This window comes from Mesoplodon bidens, assembly GCF_964165515.1.
Source record: "Mesoplodon bidens genome assembly, chromosome: 9".
In the NCBI taxonomy this organism is placed as follows: Eukaryota; Metazoa; Chordata; class Mammalia; order Artiodactyla; family Ziphiidae; genus Mesoplodon; species Mesoplodon bidens.
The window spans coordinates 65,079,733-65,096,579 of record NC_138166.1 but is presented as its reverse complement, the minus strand read 5'-3'; positions in this window follow the sequence as shown (position 1 = coordinate 65,096,579).

Genomic DNA, 16,847 nt, shown 5'->3' with positions numbered 1-16,847 from the left:
TGTGGAAACACAAAAGACCCCGAATAGCCAAAGCAATCTTGAGAAAGAAAAACGGATCCTGAGGAATCAGGCTCCCGGACTTCGGACTATACTACAAAGTGACAGTAATCAAGACAGCATGGTACTGGCACTAAAACAGAAATATAGATCAATGGAACAGGATAGAAAGCCCAGAGATAAACCCATGCACATATGGTCACCTTATTTTTGATAAAGGAGGAAAGACTATACAATGGAGAAAAGACAGCCTCTTCAATAAGTGGTGCTGGGAAAACTGAACAGCTAAATGTAAAAGAATGAAATTAGAACACTCTCTAACACCATACAGAAAAATAAACTCAAAATGGACTAAAGACCTAAATGTAAGGCCAGACACTATCAAACTCTTAGAGGAAAACATAGGAAGCACACTCTATGACATAAATCACAGCAAGACCCTTTTTGACCCACCTCCTAGAGAAATGGAAATAAAAAGAAAAATAAACAAATGGGACCTAAAGAAACTTAAAACCTTTTGCACAGCAAAGGAAACCATAAACAAGATGAAAAGACAACCCTCAGAATGGGAGAAAATATTTTCAAATGAAGCAACTGACAAAGGATTAATCTCCAAAAGTTACAAGCAGGTCATGCAGCTCAATATCAAAAAAACAAATAACCCAATCCAAAAATGGGAAGAGCTAAATAGACATTTCTCCAAAGAAGATATACAGTGTGCCAACAAATATGAAATGATGCTCAATATCACTAATCATTAGAGAAATGCAAATCACAACTACAATGAGGTATCACCTCACACCAGTCAGAATGGGCATCATCAAAAAATCTACAAACAATAAATGCTGGAGAGGGTGTGGAGACAAGGGAACCCTCTTGCACTGTTGGTGGGAATGTAAATTGATACAGCCACTATGGAGAACAGTATGGAGGTTCCTTAAAAAACTGCAAATAGAACTACCATATGACCCAGCAATCCCACTACTGGGCATATACCCTGCAAAAAACATAATTCAAAAAGACACATGCACCCCAATGTTCATTGCAGCTGCATTTACTATCTAGGACATGGAAGCAACCTAAGTATCCGTTGACAGATGAATGGATAAAGATGATGTGGCACATACATACAATGCAATATTCCTCAGCCATAAAAGGAAACAAAATTGAGTTATTTGTAGTGAGGTGCATGGACCTAGAGTCTGTCATACAGAGTGAAGTAAGTCAGAAAGAGAAAAACAAATACCGTATGCTAATACATAAATACGGAATCTAAGAGAAAAAAAAAGTGGCCATGAAGAACCTAGGGGCAAGACGTGAACAAAGACACAGACCTCCTAGAGAATGGACTTGAGAATACAGGGAGGGGGAAGGGTAAGCTGGGACAAAGTGAGAGACTGGCATGGACATATATATACTACCAAACGTAAAATAGATAGTTAGTGGGAAACAGCCACATAGCAAAGGGAGATCAGCTCAGTGCTTTGTGACCACCTAGAGGGGTGGGATAGGGAGGGTGGGAGGGAGGGAGATGCAAGACAGAAGAGATATGGGGACATATGTATATGTAAAACTGATTCACTTTGTTATAAAGCAGAAACTAACACACCATTGTAAAGCAATTATACTCCAATAAAGATGTTGTAAAAAAAAAAAAGACAATATGGTACTGGCACAAAAACAGAAACATAGATCAATGGAACAAGATAGAAAACCCAGAGATAAACCCACGCACCTATGGTCAACTAATCTAGGACAAAGGAGACAAGGATATACAATGGAGAAAAGACAGTGTCTTCAATAAGTGGTGCTGGTAAAACTGGACAGCTACATGTAAAAGAATGAAATTAGAACACTCCCAAACACCATACACAAAAATAAACTCAAAATGGATTCGAGACCTAAATGTAAGACCGGACACTATAAAACTCTTAGAGGAAAACATAGGAAGAACACTCTTTGACATAAATCACAGCAAGATCGTTTTTGAACCACCTCCTAGAGTAATAGAAATAAAAACAAAAATAAACAAATGGGACCTAATGAAACTTCAAAGCTTTTGCGCAGCAAAGGAAACCATAAACAAGATGAAAAGACAACCCTCAGAATGGGAGAAAATATTTGCAAACGAATCAATGGACAAATGATTAATCTCCAAAATATATAAACAACTCATGCAGCTCAATATTAAAAAAACAAACAACCCAATCCAAAAATGGGTAGAAGAGCGATACAGACACTTCTCCAAAGAAGATATATGGTGTGCCAACAAATATGAAAGGGTGCTCAACATCACTAATTATTAGAGAAATGCAAATCAAAACTACAATGAGGTATCATGTCACACCAGTTAGAATGGGCATCATCAGAAAATCTACAAACAACAAATGCTGGAGAGGGTGTGGAGAAAAGGGAACCCTCTTGCACTGTTGGTGGGAATGTAAGTTGATACAGTCACTATGGAGAACAGTATGGAGGTTCCTTAAAAAACTAAAAATAGAATTACCATATGATCCAGCAATCCCACTACTGAGCATATACCCAGAGAAAACCATAATTCAAAAAGACACATGCACCCCAATGTTCATTGCAGCACTATTTACAATATCCAGGTCATGGAAACAACCTAAATGCTTCCATGATGAATGGAATAACAAGATATGGTACATATATACAATGGAATATTACTCAGCCATAAAAAGGAATGAAATTGGGTCATTTGTAGAGACATGGATGGATATAGAGACTGTCATACAGAGTGAAGTAAGTCAGAAAGAGAAAAACAAATATCATATATTAATGCATATATGTGGAACCTAGAAAAATGGTACAGATGAACCAGTTTGCAGGGCAGAAATTCAGACACAGATGTAGAGCACAAACGTATGGACACCAAGCGGGGAATGCTGCGGCAGGTGGGGGGGGTAGTGGTGTGATGAATTGGGCAATTGGGATTGACATGTATACACTGATGTGTATAAAATTGATGACTAATAAGAACCTGCTGTATAAAAAAAGAGAAATGCTCACCTTATAACTTATGACCTTATACCTTTATTTTATGTGGTTTTCCATTTTTGTTTTATATATATATATATATATATATTTTTTTTTTGCTGTACGTGGGCCTCTCACTGTTGTGGCCTCTCCCGTTGCGGAGCACAGGCTCCGGACGCGCAGGCTCAACGGCCATGGCTCACGGGCCCAACCGCTCCGCGGCATGTGGGATCTTCCCAGACCGGGGCACGAACCCGTGTCCCCTGCATCGGCAGGCGGACTCTCAACCACTGCGCCACCAGGGAAGCCCCTATATATATTTTTATATATTCATTTTTTTTGGCTGCATTGGGTCTTCATCGCTGCGTGTGGCCTTTCTCTAGTTGTGGCAAGCAGGGGTTACTCTTTGTTGTGGTGCACAGGCTTCTCATTGCGGTGGCATCTTGTTGCAGAGCACCAGCTCTAGGTGAGTAGGCTTCAGTAGTTGCAGCACGTGGGCTCAGTAGTTGTGGCTCACAGGCCTTAGAGCATGCAGGCTTCAGTAGTTGTGGTGCATGGGCTCAGTAGTTGTGGCTCGCAGTCTCTAGAGTGCAGGCTCAGTAGTTGTGGCTCACGGGCTTAGTTGCTCTGAGGCATGTGGGATCCTCCCGGACCAAGGATCGAACCCATGTCCTCTGCATTGGCAGGCGGATTCTTACCTGCTGCATCACCAGGGAAGTCCCATTGTTTTATAATTTTTTAAAAGAAGGGGAGAGGAGAGAGCGAGAGAGCGAGAGAGCGAGAGAGAGCGAGAGAGAGCGAGAGAGAGCGAGAGAGAGCGAGAGAGAGCGAGAGAGAGCGAATTGTATGGCCTTCCCCCTCTCCCAGAATTTACATTCATTGCAAGGATGGTCTCAGGCATTTGGAGGTCCTGAACACTATCTGGAGTATTCTGAGAACAGTTCAGTATTTGCAGGATATTTTTAACATGGAGTACATTGTATTGCATTCCTTATATTAAAAAGTGGTGATTCCAAGTGTGGTGAGTTACGAAGAAAATGGCAACCAAGGTCTCTACTCTGCCTCTTATGGACAGCATTGCCTGGTGGCCATGTGAAGAATGCAAGTTCTGAGAAGTCACACTTTTTTCTCAGTCCTCTTTGTCTTCCTCACACCCAGATCACAAGAGCTGTTTGCTAACTGAATAAATGACAAAACGTCAGAGCTAGAAAGGACCTCAGAATGTACCCAACCCAGTTGTTATTAAAATGTGCCCCCCATCCCACCCCCGAGACCCATCTACATCAGCACCTCTGGGGGCTTATTTAGAATGCAGACCCAGGCCCACTCCAGACTTGCTGAAGGAAAGCTGGGCTCCACTTCACCCAAGCTCCCTAGGGACTCTGACACTTAGTGAGATGGGACACCGATGGGTCTAATCCAGCCCTTGTTTATCAGGGGAGAAAACAGAATCTCAGAGATGAGGAGTAGCTTGCCAGATTGTTGTGCAGCAAACTGGCACCAAACCAGGACTAGAACCCTCTTCTGCCCTCATCTCAGGTCGTTCACTCGTTCCCTCCCTCCCTCAAACGTATAAGGCCCAGGAGGTACAATTTTGAGTGAAACAGACCTAGTCCCCTGCCTTTATGGTGCTTACCACCTAACAGGTGAAACCAACATTAATTTTCAAACTTCACATGATATGTAATTACAGACCATGATGTGTTCGTAGAGAAAAGAGCAGAGGCACGTCTCCCTGTCCAGGTGGCCAGGGCTGACTCCAGGAGGTGACGACACTGAGATGTGAGGGGGAAGCAGAGGGGAAAGTTCTGAGGTCAGAGGGAATTAGGCTCAGTGAAGGAACTCAGAGAAACCCAGGGTAGCCGGAGGACACTTAGGGCTCAAGACTGAAAGAAGGAGGGGTGGCATTCCTGGAATTCCCCAAGCACTCCTGGAATCGCCCAGTCTGAATCTTGGATAGCAGGGCTGTGCAACCGAATCATCTTGGGAACTTAAAAAAATATTTGTCCTTGCCCCAAACCGTGATTTACCAGGACTGGGGTAAATCCCAGGAATTTGTAATATTTTTTAAAGTGCCCCCATTTATTCTGATATGCAACCAGGTTTGGGAACTTCTGGCCTAGGAGATTTGAAGAAAATGGAAACAATTGAGGTTAAGTGATACACTGGCTTTGAATTCCTTCTTAGACCCTCAGTGTGCTCATTTGTGTGGTGGGAAATGCTTGCTTCATGGGTCTGGAGCAGGGTTACAGCAGATAATATTGCAAAGAACCAGCTTGGGCCTTGGTACCTCGGTACATGGTCAATATAAAGTGACTATAATTGAATCCAGGCCTCTGGTTTCTAAGAGGGCTATTTTTAGAAGAAGGATTATTTTTATCACTCTGCAAAATGCTGGATTGTTTTCGGGAAACTCTGCATTGCACACCCCCCTAAACCCAGAACAATTCCTGTCCCTTCCAGCCTCCAGCCACCCCCCGCCCCGACTGAGAGCAGGAGATTTAGGGTCAAGGCTGTTCTAAGTCTGTACCTCACCCCCCGGCCCCAGTAATGCTCTATTCCTAGCTGGCCATATGGGTGAATAAGCTTTTCCCTAAAAATAGACAGTGGGCACAGGCTCTGTCCAGATTGGATTTCACCTCTTGTTTTTAAGGCTGTCAATCTGGCAACAAGCACCGAGCTATATTATATTCTTGAAAATCTTAAATGATGAGAGGAAGATCTCACTGAATTCTTGGCATTGGAACAGTCATGTGGCAAAATCTCCAGATCCAAAAAATTGAGCAAGAGATTTATTTGAACCACAACTATTTATTCTTGCAAAATCAGCATAGACTCTTCTTGCTCTTGGACTGTTTCAGCAGGAAGGCAACACCAAGACCATCTAGCACCATGAGGAGAAATGGGGGCCCAGAATTTGCTTCCGGATTTTGTCGAAGTTACTTTCAGGTCTAATGTCTAGTACCTTCATTCTTAAAGAAGAGAACAAAATGGAGTATAAATTAAAAGGGGGACAGGGAGGATATGATGATGGGAAGAGGGAGTGAAAAGCCAAAAGGTAATGTCTAAGTTTGAGGTTTGCTCGTCACCTCTCTCTCTGGGCCACTGCTCCAGATTCTGACTGTCTAGGCATCTGTTGATGATGTAGGCTTTTCTGTGCTGGGCCCATCTTCCAGGTCAGCCCCATCCCTAAGGATATTCTTAAGTAAAGGAAGAGGTCCTTTTGTTTATTCTCTCAAACACAATTGTTACAAGATATTTGTGTTCAGCAAACTTTACTGACGACTTAGAGTGACAAAAGAGGATTACAAGGCAGGACAGGAAAACTTTAAAACTTGACTGTCAGAGTCCACCCAGTGTCCCTAGAGACCATCAGCCATATCTAACCAAAAGGGCGCCCCTACAGGCTATCTCTCTTCTTGGTCCTATCCTGCCGCCATATTGCATTGTTTCTACCACCCTCCCTCCACCCCCTCAGGAGCATGATCGCCTCAAATGCTAATGGTTTCCACGTTTAACCTCAGGAAGATGCTACCGATAATTAAAGTTTTTCCACCAACCCCATATGCTTGGGTTGGAGTCTTGCTTCTCTTTCTGCCCTTTGGAAACCACCTGTGGATTCCCTTTATTTCTGGGCCCACAGAACTCAGGATAGTCATACCTGACCTGCAAAGGTATGCGCCTCCTTCCCTAGTCACATTCACCTCTGCCCCAGGCCTGGGAGTCAAGCAAGTCTGACTTTCTGTGGAACTGGAAACTCAACAGGAAGACTCCTTATCCTAGAACAGCTCCCTCCAAGTACCTCCATGTATTAGAAATGCCTCTAGGTATTAGAAACTAGTGTCAAACGTGAATCTCTCTTTTCAGCTGACTGTGTCCTACGTGCTGGAAGGATTTGGGGGAAATGGTAATGATCAAAGGAGAAGGCTAATTGTGTCCCTAATTGTGACTTTTTCCTTGCTTGCCACTCAAGTACCATCCCTAATTTGAACTGCATCGCCTCATTTGAAGCAGTGAAGCCAGCACAGGGATTCAGGTATGAAATACTGGGTTGGCCAAAAAGTTCATTCGGTGTTCGATAAAGTTCTTGGTAAAAATAAAAAGTGTCTTTACTTAAAACTGAACGAACTTTTTGGCCAACCCAACAGGATTAGAAAAAAGCAAGCGCTAAAAAAGCTCATCAATATTTCTATCAAATAAATGTAATACTTTACAAACATATACACACACAACCAATCTAGGATTCTAAATTCTCATTGACTAGGACCAGGTTGTGGTTACCTGGAAATGAAATTGGAGGGTGAGCCTTGAGTTGGTGGTGTGGGAGACACAGCCCATGAAAGGTTAATAGGGTCTTGGAAGCCCTCGGAAGGAGGTTGGTCTCTATACCTCACTGAATAATGACTCCAGCCCTAATTCAAACACAAACAGTATGTTCTACATGTCTCTGGGGTGAACTCGATGTTTGCTTTAAATGTATCTGAAAATGGGAGTGTTGACTTGAGGCAGATGGGGCTCTGATTAGCCAAGGGCCATGGGTTGGTTAGTAGTGGATGATAATCTTATAGTCTCTACAACTGGCTCCAGGAAGCCAGGCCTATCTAACCATCTCTCTGCAGCTCAGACTCTTGAGCCGGGCTTCACATGTAATCAGAGGTGCTAATGGGAGGGCAGATGTGGCCCATGGATAATTGTAATCCAGACTCCAGCAAGGCCTCCCTGTCCCTCCAGCTCAGGGTCTGTCCTGCTTCTGTTTTGCTTACATCATCCAGTGCAAGGCTTAGCCCCTTCATCAATTTCTACCCTGTAAAATTGAAAACCCACTTGCACCAAGCGTGCCCTGAAGTTAGCCCCTTGAGTGAATATTAAAGTGTGTGGGGCAGGAATCGACTCTCATGCCCACTCTTTCCCTCACTGTCCTCCCCTCCCCTCTCAGGAGGGACTTAGACCCCTTCTGGTCCCTTTTACTTCAGCAACAATCTTCAGTGCTTGGCCATGTCCTTGGGGCCTTACTCTCCCTCCTAAGAGGCAGAGTAAACAATTTCTTTCCAAATGTATAGTATTTTCTCCGAGAGGAAGCCTGAGGAATAGAATTTCTCCAACACATTACATAACCATGACTGGGAGATTTGACAAGGGCAAAGGTTTTTTGGAAGCCCAGAGATTTGACTGATTTTATACAAAAACTGGGGGAGTGAGAAGAAGTTCATCTACCAAGAGGGCACAAAACTCAAGTTTGGGCCACTGTTGATTTAAAACTGCTGATCAGAAGCTGAACTCTGCTCAATATTATGTAACAACCTAAATGGGAAAAGAATTTGAAAAAGAATAGATACATGGATATGTATAACTGAATCATTTTGCTGTATACCTGAAACTAACACAACATTGTTAATCAACTATACTCCAATATAAAGTAAAAAGTTGAAAAGAAGAAAAAAAAGGAAGCTTGTGCTGATATGTCTCTGTGTATCACACCCTTCAGCAGATTGCATTTTACTCAAGTTTCTTTGCAGTCTGGGGTAAAGGCCTGATTTCTTAACGTGAAACCCACGGATGCCAGAATATTCTCATTTGAACGCAGAGGTCACCTAACTGCTTCCTGTTTTGCCTTCATCTTTGACAAGCTAGATTCTGCTGAGGAATTAGATCTTGTGTTAAAAATGCTTCCAGACAGCCATTTTTTATCCTCTTTTAAATTCAGAGTTTTAAAGTGCTCCCTGTCAGTGATGGGACTGAGGCCACACGGAAGTAGTCTGTCATTTCCGATTCCCAGTGCCGTCGGTGGCACCAACAGTCAACAGTTGCTCAGGATTACCTCCTCCCTCTCCTTTGCCTGCTCCTAGCTCTCCGTGCCCTTCTCTGTCATCTTTTCCTTTCAAACCAATTAAAAGCAAGGGGAACATTTTTACCACAACAAAAACAAAGTTCACTTCTAACACTCACACTATTTCAAGGATTTAGAGATTACTCATAAAGTGGAAAATGTGTTTGACACAGGAATTGAGCAGAATGCTGAACCATTTTTAACAAAATATGGGACAACAGGTTTGTTGTTGTAGAAGCTTTCCATTTCTTTCTCAAAGGGACCATTATAATAATAGCTAATGTTTACGTGATTATAATATTTACATGAATTATTTCATATAATCCTGAGGTAGGATTGTAATTATTCCCACTACACAGATGAGGAAACTGAGGCTTGGAGAGAATAGGTGACTTGCTTTAAGGTTGCTCATCCAGGACATGTTCAGGGTCAGAAGTCTCACCCCGGTGGTCCAACAAGCGCCCTTGGCCACAGAGCTGCACTGACATTAGATGTCAGTGTCCAAGGCACTGGCCTTCTTGTAAAGAAAGTGTAGAAGGAACTCCTTTTTCAGAGGTGATAGTCTCCAGATTTAAATTACTTTCTTGAAAGTAGAGTTTTCCTTCTCCATCTTCTGCCAACACTGTTCTCTGAAGATTTACCAGCTGCTTCCCCTGTTGAATGTTTAACATCACATTCTCCATCCGGCAGCCAGAATGCCCTATTCCCTACAAGTTCTTCTCCTGCAGCTGCTGTTCCCTCTGCCAGAAACGCTCTTCCCCCAGTGGTTGGCACAGTTGGCTCCTTCCCTTGTCGACTCAAATATCCCCTCTGCACAGAGACGTTTGCCTTCAATCTCCCAAACAACGATCATGTTTCCCTGTTTCTTTCATGAGAAATGACCTTGCTCATGTGGTTCTCATTCACTGTTGGTCTCCCTCCACAGGAAGGCAGAGCAGGGACCAGGTCGTCTTGCCTCCACTGTCTCCTCCCAGGGCTGCACGCAGTGGATACTTAATAAATATTTGTTGAATGAACAAGTGAATGAATGAATGAGTGAATACATAAATTCTAATTGGTAGCCAAACCGAAAACTCTAGGAACATGGTATAGTGACTTTTCAAAAGGGAACCCCCGGGGCTTCCCTGGTGGCGTGGCGGTTGGGGGTCCACCTGCCGATGCGGGGGGCATGGGTTCGTGCCCCGGTCTGGGAGGATCCCGCGTGCCGCGGAGCAGCTGGGACCGTGGGCTGTGGCCGCTGGGCCTGCGCATCCGGAGCCTGTGCTCCGCGGCGGGAGAGGCCACAACAGTGAGAGGCCTGCGTGCTACAAAAAAAAAAAAAAAAAAAAAAGGGGGAACCCCCCTCCTTCACCTGAGCATGTTAGGAACACGCTAGGAGCATGGAGCATGTTAGGAACATGCTCAGAGCTTCAGAGATAAATGTACGTATTGGTCCCATGAATGGGAAATGACTTTCACAATGAGAGTGTAACTTTACATTGAAAAACTAATCCTCGTGTTTTTCTTAGGAATTTCAGAACACAGACCTTGTCTTTTGCTAAATAGAGCTGCCAGTGTTTCTTAAGAGATCCTATAAGATGGGAGAAGGTACGAGAAAGGCGAATACATTGTTATACGCAGGCGCACGGCATGATCCGATCTGGGTTTTAGGAAGCTCACCTTGGTGGGGGTGGGGGTGGGAAATTGAATAGGGGCAGACGAGAGACCAGGAGAGGGGACAGGTGGCAGATGAAGGCGGTCTGAAGAAAGGCGCTACAGGGAGCTGAAGAGCAGCCGGAGACGCCGAGGGAGGCAGCGGCAGAGCTTGGAGACAGACAGGACCTGGGGTTGGGGTGCGCTCCGGTTTCAGTCCTGGGCAACTGGGGCCGTGGAGGGCTGGGAGGGAGGTATTTAATTCACATATCCTGTAGACTTTCCTTTGAAGTGTCTCACGCTTCCTTCTTTCTCATTCTGGAGGCAACCCGCCCCCCCAACCCATCCTGAGACGCTGCCTCAGCCCTTGACACAGGTCCACCTGCTCAGACACACTTGCAACCAGGCCATTTCCAGCCCCAAAGTCAACGAGATTCTCACTTTTCCCCATATGGATAGCCTCTCTGGTGCTTTGGGGTCCTCCTGGAGCTGACCCTCCTGCAGTCCCCACTGATTTCCTCGTACTGCTCCCCCATGGCCTCTGCTCCACTCAAGCTGGTTTCCTCAGTCTTGGGGTGAGCTAAGTCCAGCCCAGTCTCTGTGCCTTTGCTCCTGCCCCATCACCTAGCACAGCCTTTCCTTCCATCTCCCATCTCAGTTCTTCAACGCCCCCGTCAAGTCCTGCTTCCACGAAGTTGCCTGCATCTCTCCCCTCATCTCAGCAGCTGACCTCAGCCTATGCCCCACAGAGCAAGTAATCCAACAGGGACACCCTGCCTCATTTCCTGTCTCCAGATAAACCCAGATGCACCCTAACTGCATCTAAATCCATCGTCTCTGCCTTCCTTCCTCTGGCCACCTGTGCTCCATCAACTCTGGAGCCCATCACCTCTCACTGTCTCAGGACCTCCCTCCCTTCCTCCTTGCTACTGGTCCATTCCCAGGCACCTTCGGCAAACCAGTATCTCTAGTGTTTGGATAAACTTTTCCTTGCCCCTCCCATTCCCCTAACTGTTCCCGCAAATTCTCAGCTCCCCCTCACAGCATAACTTCTAAGAGGAGTTGACTAAGTCTCCACCTCTTCCCTTGCATTCTCTCCTCAACCCACTCCAGTTGGTCTTCCAGCCCCACATGTCCCTGAAGCGGCCTTTGTCAAGATCACCAATGACCCCTAGCTTGACAAATCTATCAGTTATTTTTTGGTTCTCATCTTATGCAACCCCTTATCAATATCCCACACTACTCTTTCCTTCTTTTTTTTTTTTTTTTTTCGCAGTACGCGGGCCTCTCACTGTTGTGGACTCTCCCGTCGCGGGGCACAGGCTCCGGACGTGCAGGCCCAGCGGCCATGGCTCACAGGCCCAGCAGCTCCGCAGCATGTGGGATCTTCCCAGACCGGGGCACGAACCCGCGTCCCCTGCATCGGCAGGCGGACTCTCAACCACTGCGCCACCAGGGAAGCCCTACTCTTTCCTTCTTGAAACATTCCTTATACCACTGTTCTGGTTTCCATCTTACTTCACTTAAATCTTTCTCTGTCCCATTTGCTGGATTATTTTTTATTTGAACTCCTAGAGGTTTATCTCCCCTTGAGAGATCAGTTCTAGGTATAATCTACATACTTTCTTTGGATAATCTCATTCAATTCATAACTTTAAATACTCTTGACTTGGCAGCAACTCTCACATTTGCATCTGCAGCTCATCTACTTTCTCCAATTCCAAATTCATGTCTGTCTGCTCACTTTTCCACTTTGATATCCAGTAGGCATGCCAAATTTGACAAGTCCAAACTGAACTACTGATTCTCCCATCCTCCCTAAAAATGCTTCTCCTCCAGCCTATCCCATCTTGGCAAGCACCACCATCATCCACCCACTAACTTTCCCTCTCCCCTTACACCCAATCATTTAAGGATTCCTGCTGACTCAGTCTCGAGACATTTTTTCCATCTCCACTGCTAGCACCCTAACCCGGGTCCTCACCATCACTAGCCTGGATTCCTGCAAAAGCTGTAACTGTCCTCCCAGCTTCTAGTCCCACACAGTCCATTTTCTACAGATCTTCCAGAATCATATGTACAAAAAACAAAACTGATGCCACTCCTTAGATTTAAACCACCCAAGATTTCCCATTGCACAAGGAAATTTTGTATCCTGGCCACACACCCTACATGATATGGCCTCTGTTGATGTTCTATTATTGTGGCCTTTCCTGTCTCTACTCCAGCCATGCTTGCCTTCATCTTATTCTTCCAGTGCATCAAACTTGGTCCTGACTCAGGGCCTTTGAATTTGCTTGTCCTTCTGCCTGGAACACTCTTCCTCTACATATGCCCATGGCCTGACCTTTCTTGTCTCTCAGGCCCCAGCTTACATGTAAGTTTCTCAGAGAGATTTTCCCTGATCATCCATTTAAAGGACCACCTGGCCACTAAGCACCCGATTTTATTTTCATTAAAGGACTTGTCACTTGTGATACTTTATTGTTGGTTTGTTTTTGTCTAGCCTACTCCGCTAGAATAAACATATTGAGAGGCAAGTCCTCAGTAGGTTTGAGGGGTTCACAGTCTGCTGTTCTAAATGAGGAGGCTGTCCTCACTCATCTCAAGAATGCGCCAATCAACATGACCAACAGTACGACCTCAGCCAAAATGCATGTGGCCTGAGTTAGTAGCTATGAGTTCAAGATGGTGAATAATGGGTTTTGAAAATAGATACATGAATGGCCTAACTTCCAGATTAAGTTTTTCTAGAGAATGGGTAAGAGGCAGACAGATCTGGGTTTTTATTTCATCAGCTGTGTGACATTTATTAAATCACTTACCTTATAGAGCCTCAGTTTATTAACCTGTAAAATGGGGTTGCTGATATTAACTGCCTAATTGGATTGTGAAGATTAAATGAGACAGTGCTTGTATTTCTCTTAACACAGTAAATCCTGAGGAAACCGTTAGCAATTAATAATATTATTTTTTATTTTTTGTTTGCTTTAAATAGTTAATAATATTATTATTTTATTCCTCCAAATGGAGTTGAGCCATCTCTCAAATCACTGGAGTCAAGATGGAGCTTTTTAAGAAATAATGTTAGGACAACTGGGTAGCCATGTAGGAAAAATAATATTAGTACAATATCTTACACCACACACAAGAATAAACTCCAAATGTTTGAAAGATCTTAACATAAAAAATGAAACCATATAATTACTAGAAGAAAACATGGGTGAATTTCTCTATAATCTTGGCATAGAATAAAAGTTATCTATGAGTTAAAATCCAGAGGCGAGAAAAGATTGATAAATTTGATGACATAAAAACAAAAAAAATTTGCATGGCAAAATACCTTGTAAACAAAGTTGAAAGACAGCTAACAAACTGGGAGAAAATATTTGTGATGTATAGCACAGACAAGAGATTAATATCCTTAATACGTAAATAACTCAAAAAAATTGAGAGACCAAAAACCAGAAAACTGATAAAGGACATAAACAGACAATTCACACAAAAAAGATATAAAAGTGGTCCTCAAATGAAAAAAAAATGACTAACCTCATTCAAAATTAGAAAAATGTAAATTAAAACACAAATACCATTTCTCACTTACCAGACTAACAGAAATTGAAAGGCATGATAATACATTCTCTAGGCAAGACTGTGGGTAAACAGGAACTCATGCATGGTGGGAATGCTAACTGACATGACCCCATGGAGGAATATTGGGCAATAACTAACAGAACTACATGTGTAATTACCCTTTGACCCACTACTGGGAATCTACCATGAAGATATACCTCCAACGTCATGAAAATACATATGAACAAGGTTACTCAAAATAGTATTATTTGTAATTGTAAAACATTGGAAACAACCTAAATGCCTAGGTATAGGAGAGTGGTTGAATAAACTGTGGTACATCCACACAGTGGAGTGCTATGCAGCTATGAAAAATGAGGCAGAAAAATCTCTACAAAATGATTTGGAGTGATTCCTAAGACATACAGTTAAGGAAAAAAGCAAAGTGCCATAGAATATGTCTGGCATGAGACAGAAGGGGATAGAACAAAATACACATGTATCTGCTCATTGGTGCAAAAGAAATATAGGAAGGATAAACCAGAAAGTAAAGAGATTGGTTACCTACAGGGCATGGATGGAAACTGGGGTGAAAGGAGGAAGGAAATGGGATGGGTGAGAAGGGATGGGTGAGAAGGGATGAGGAAGAAGCATCACTTCTCTCAATATACTTTTTGTAGAACTTTGACTCTTAGAATCATGGAATGCTTCAAGTACCCCCTCCTCCCCCACTTAAATCCAACCAGAATATGGGATTAACTCTAAAAGGAATACAAATAGCAACAAACAAACCTAACACTATTTCAAGTGAATATTATAGTCACACTGAAGGCGATGGGGAAGGAAGGACCTTAACATGACTTCAGAAAACAGTATCCTGATGAATATGGTAGTAAGACCGAAGACAAATAGAACCTTATATAAATGCTGTAGCCTGGTTAGTCAAAGTGTGTCTCACAGCACCATGGGTTGGCAATTCTGAAACTACTTTATGTGTATACTCGGATTGAACAAATATATAACTCTATTGTGAAAAATAAGAGCCATATTTCTCACTATCAGAGAAAAATATTACAAATAATGAAAGGGGAAAAGCTATAATGAAGTTGGTTGTGTTGGATTAGAATTGGCAGCATCAGTATGAAATCATGCTTTAAAATAAATCGGCTTTACTGAAGTGTAATTAACATACAATAACCTGTACATATTTAAAGTGTGCAATTTAGTAAATTTTGACATGTATACACCCATGAAACCATCACCACAGCAAGACAGTGACTACATCTATTATTTCCTCCAAATTTCTTCATACCCTTTTGTAATCCCTCCTGACCACTCTTCCCTACCCATACTGCACCCCCATTCATAGGCAACCACTGATCTGTTTTCTGTCACTATAGATTTGTTTTTCTAGAACTTCATATAAATAAAATCATATTCCATCTGGTTTCTTTCACTCTGCATAATTATAACAGGTATCAAATAGTTTATTCCTTTTTATTGCTGAGTAGTATGCTAGTCTCCCATGCAAAAGGCAATTATTTGTAGCATTTCCCCCCTTCTCCTTTCTTAAACCTGCAAGCTCTCACTCTATGTCCCCACTCTGGCCAACGCTCTCTCATAACTCAGAAATGGTAACAGTTCACAAATCTTACCTTCAGAACTTGCAACTTTTAACTTTCCTTCAACATTTGATGAACAGACTGGCAAGAGAAGGTAAACAGATGTCAAAAGGTCTCTTGACCCTCTGAAGCAGGGGTGTTCTGGTAAATGTTCAACAATCAGCTATCAAAAAAAAAAAAAAAAAGCCCTGATTTGTAGCATTTGCCATTTTCCATGGTATAAATACTCCTACCATGCAGATGTGAAGCTAAGACAGTGCCACTGAATGGGGTTCTGGGAAGGGATGTGTGGCACTGGCTGTGCAGGGAAGCCAGCTCCAGCACACCACTGCCCTGAGGTCTGCTAGGATCCCTTCCATCCTCTAGAGAAGGGCAGGATTCCTGCTGATGCCAGTACAGCACGCGGAGGGGCCTGAGTCTCCCATCCTCGGGGCCACCTTAGGCTCTAGGGTTCTGATTCCACACAGGCCGAACCTGCTCCTCACCACATGGAAGCAGACAAGGAAACACCCATTTCTGCAGTTTCTGCAAAGAAACCCCACTCATAAAAACAATTCTCTGGGCTTCCCTGGTGGTGCAGTGGTTGAGAGTCTGCCTGCTGATGCAGGGGACACGGGTTCGTGCCCCAGTCCGGGAAGATCCCACATGCCGCGGAGCGGCTGGGCCCGTGAGCCATGGCCACTGAGCCTGCGCATCCGTGCTCCGCAATGGGAGAGGCCACAACAGTGAGAGGCCCATGTACCGCAAAACAAAACAAACAAAAAAACCACAATTCTCTATCAAGGTTTCAAGCAGGTATGGGGAGGACACGGGCAGTTGCAGCTGGAGATTTTCCCTGGGCACTTGGAGTCACTTAGCCCCAGGCTCTCTCGGCATCTTGCTGATCCTCTTTCCATCCTTCTCTCCTCTCTGCCCCCTGCCTCCTACCCCACAGAAGGCAGCTGAGCCTCTGCTTTGTGTCCTAGCTGAGGCTCCTGCCCTTCTGGCCTTAGTTCCCACCCAAAGTGTTTATAAAGGTATCTAAGCAAATAAAGACATTTCCTCTCTAAAAACAAAATGTTGGTGTCTGCTATAAAAATAAGTTGAATTCTATTAGCCCACATTTTTTGCCCTCTCTGAACCTCTGTGCTCTGATCTGCAAAATGGGTACAATAATATCTACTTATAGGGTTACAGTAAATTAGAAATGAGATTATATG